Consider the following 4,007-nt stretch of genomic DNA (forward strand, 5'->3'; position numbering starts at 1 on the left):
AGGTAGTTGCAGTTGCAGGTTTTCCTGTTTTTAGAAATGTATGAATAACATACCATAAATTAATTTGATCTATTATGATCTTGAATTTCCTCATTCTGTCATTATTACATCATTAATTATGATCAAATCCATGAGGCTGATTCTGCAGCATAGAATTATGAAAAGTGTACATGAGGATTCAAAGGAGATCCTTTTCCACAATATAAACAGATAGATTGTTAATTTGACTGAGCTTTGAGCACTGAGACCACCTCTCATCACCTGAGGTCACTGGTACACTAAACACCAACCAGTGTGTGTTCAGGCTCAATTCAACAACCTTCAACTGAGCAAAGAGACAGATGATCCTGTCAGCTTCTGTCCCTTCTATACATTTGTTTTAAAGTAGCATTAGATAGGATTTGTCTTTACCTTCTCATTATGAAGTGAATGTTGGTTGCAGAATGTAATGGCTGTAGATTAACGACACCAGTGGTGTTTAGATTGGTTCCCTATAAGCCTTGCTTTAACCATACAACTCTCAGTTTGCCACTGGGTAAATAAAGGTTTGATTTACGACACTGTCATCTGCCACTGTGCAACTAAAATAGGAAGAGGATAACTTTTCTTTTTTTTTTGTTTTGTTTTGTTCTGAACCAAGTGAAAAAAAGCCCCACTGTCTGAAGCAAGGAAGTTAAAGATGGAGAGTGATATAAGCCGAGGTAAAACAAGACGGAACCTTGGACAGGCATTCAGTTGATGAGAGAGCCATGGGATATTCAGCCCTGAACTTGACCGCTAGGACCAGGACCAGGCACGACAGAGAGGGCTGGTAAAAACTTTATTTTTTATGGCACACTAACGTGGCAGTACTACCATTTTTAACCTTGACCATGGACAGACCTACAGAGTATCTTACCACCATACAGTCCACCCAGTCCAACTATGGAGAGACCTCCGGGACTTTACCGCTGTTAAAGTAGTAGAAATCTTACGGTTGTTTCTTGCTTTGGACAGTAGCCATGTTGGCATCTAGTCTTTGTGACAGTAAAAACACTTGAAAACACGAGTGGACTGGGGTCATTGTTCATCATTGTTACAACCCGGCTCACAGGGGAAAGGGAAGCAACACAAAACAAGCTATCAATAGCTGTTATATTTCGCTTTCTCGTAAATCTACAAACTCCAACAAAACAACGAGGCGAGCTGCCACCAACAGTCAGCCGCCCAGACTGACAGGCTGGCCGGGTTTTTATAGCTTTATAGCTTTTATAGCTTTTTGTGTTGGATCTGTAGGTTATAGTCCTGTACGAGCAGGGCCCACCGCATCAGGCGCTGGTTGTGGTTGTACATACGGGAAAGAAACGTTAGAGGGTTATGATCAGTAAACACTGTTATTGGCAAAGAGCTGGACCCGAGATAAACTTCAAAATGTAGGAGTGCCCACAGCAAAGCAAGGGTTTCCTGCTCAATGGTGGAGTAGTTGGCTTGGTGCTTGTTGAACTTGCGTGAAAAGTAAGATACTGGATGATCTACCCCATCAGCATCTTCTTGCAGCAGCACAGCGCCGGCCCCAACGGCGCTGGCATCAACCTCTAACTTAAAGGGACGAGAGAGAGCGGGAGCGGCAAGCACAGGAGAATGGCAGAGGAGTGATTTTACACTTTCAAAGGCATGTTGGCATTCTGGAGACCACACAAAATCAACTTTCGGGGCTGAGCAGGTTGGTTAACGGATGGGCCACGGTAGAGAAGTTGCGGCAAAAGCTGCGGTAATAACCGGCCATGCCTAAAAGTCGGCGTAGGGCTCTCCTTGTGGAGGGCACGGGGAACTCTGAAATGGCAGAAACCTTCGCTTCCACCGGCCGTACCTGTCCCTGCCCTACCTGCCTCCCCAAGTATGTGACTGTAAGCCTGTCCAAATTCACACTTAGCCAAGTTGATAGTGAGTGACGCACCTGCAAGGCGAGCGAATACCTGCTCCAAGATCTGAATGTGCTCCTCCCAAGTGGTGGTATACACAATCAGATCATCCAAATACGCATTGCAGTTTACCACACCAGCCAGAACGGAGTTTACAAGACGCTGAAAGGACGCTTGTTCGCTGATTAACACACATTCATAATCCTCATGACGAAAAGATTGAGTGGTCAGTGCTGTGATTTGCAGATTTTCATAATTCTGTACGCTTTTCAAACTAACTTGCTAATTCATGGTCAGGGCCGCAGCAGCCTCAGCATGTTTTCAGTCCACACAAATGCAAGGTGTCCTTGCTATTCAAATCTCTGTGTCTCTTTTTCATGCCTTTTTTTTTTCCTGAACATGATGTGTTCTGGTGAATTTAGGCTGGACAGCTTGTAAAAACCCTCAACCCAAAGTTTCCCAACACCGGAACCAGCCCACTGCAGCAGTGACTGGCCAGGTGTGTGGAGATGGCACAGAGGGTGGGGTTTGAACGCCTTTGAGCGTGGTCATTCAGAACAGGTAGAAACACTGATGTCTTTGACACAATTGGACGACTTATGCACTGTTGCCGTTGTGTGTATGCATCTGTTTCCTGAATGAGCTCCCTGTGGTGAGGCTGACCACTTGATGGCTTGCAGCGCACACAGTTGAACTTGACTGCACCACAATCCATTTGCCACGAAACCCGACCCTCAGACGTCATGATGAGCAGTCGTGTCGCATCCCTGCAGGTTTTTCTGCAGCGCCCACTGCTCTCGGCTCTTAAAAACATTGCTCTCTGGTTTTCATTATCTGATGCATTAAAGCCTTTTTCCTTCTACCAAGGCCTCTTCAAAGACGGCTTCATTGTCAAGCCTTCTCTAAAACAAGAGGCTGAAGAACAGGCCTCCTGCAGGTTGGATTGCTTGAACACTGAAGGACGTGAGAGAAGATTACAGCATCAGACACATGCTGATAAAAGCTATTTATTGTGAAGCTCTTTCAATTAAAACAGCACTACAGGCAACAGGGGCGTGTTGGTGGAGTCAGAATGCAACAACATGTGACAGAAGATGTAGTAAATAATGTGATGCCAGTGAACTGCCCTCAGGGAATGTGGTGATATCCCGTCATCAAAGTCCAAAGAGTGAGATTATCTGACAGGTTTGAGCAAACCCACAGTTTTTATTTGGAGGTCAAATGAATGGAATGTGAAAGTTGAAACAGGAAGTGTGTCTGTAACCTATATGTACCCTATACTCTTCACCTGTTTCTGAAAAATCAGAAACAGGTTGGAAGTCATAGTAAGATTATGCAGTAAATATTTCCAGGGTCTAATCTTGAAGAACTCTCGGCATTGTACTGAGCCAGAGGCATAAAAAAGGCCCAGTCAGTCCTGGCTGACCGGCGTCACCCCCTGTTCAGTGAGTATAAGTTGCTCCCATGTGGTCGCAGATATACAGTATTATGTCCAGATACAGATCCACTTGACTCAAAAACTAATTTGTCCCTGCTGCCACTGGTTTTTTGGACAGTCTTATGCAACTCTTGAGTGTAGGTCAGTGCATGCAATCATTGTATTTACCGCTGGCTGTGCAACTGGGATAATAAAGTTTACCTTGAACCTTGAGCCTCATGGTCTCATCGAAGGAGCTTTGTTTTTATGACCTAGTTTTTATGGCAGCCTTTTTGAGGGGAACATTCAGTAATCTTTATCCTAACCTTAACCCTGACTCCCATCTTGGGCCTAACCTTAACCATGACTCCTCTTTGGACAACCATCCAGGCCCACACACACACACACACACACACACACACACACACACACACCTTGAACTGAACTGAACTGAACACAACAGAACTGAACTGAATTTAACCCATTCACACTCATTAATACACAACTCACAACACTCACTATACCAGAAACTATTTAACTGACTTTTGATTTAGCTTTAAGAACTATATTTAAATGTGATTTATTTCTGTTTCTTATATGGATATGGGCTATATATATATTGTTTGTATTAACCTATATAATTGGGTAAAAAAGAGCCTGATATGGAAGTGTGAAAGAAAGACTTTGAA

This window comes from Seriola dumerili, unplaced genomic scaffold, assembly GCF_002260705.1.
Source record: "Seriola dumerili isolate Sdu_G_001 unplaced genomic scaffold, Sdu_1.0 BDQW01000018.1, whole genome shotgun sequence".
Classification (NCBI taxonomy): Eukaryota; Metazoa; Chordata; class Actinopteri; order Carangiformes; family Carangidae; genus Seriola; species Seriola dumerili.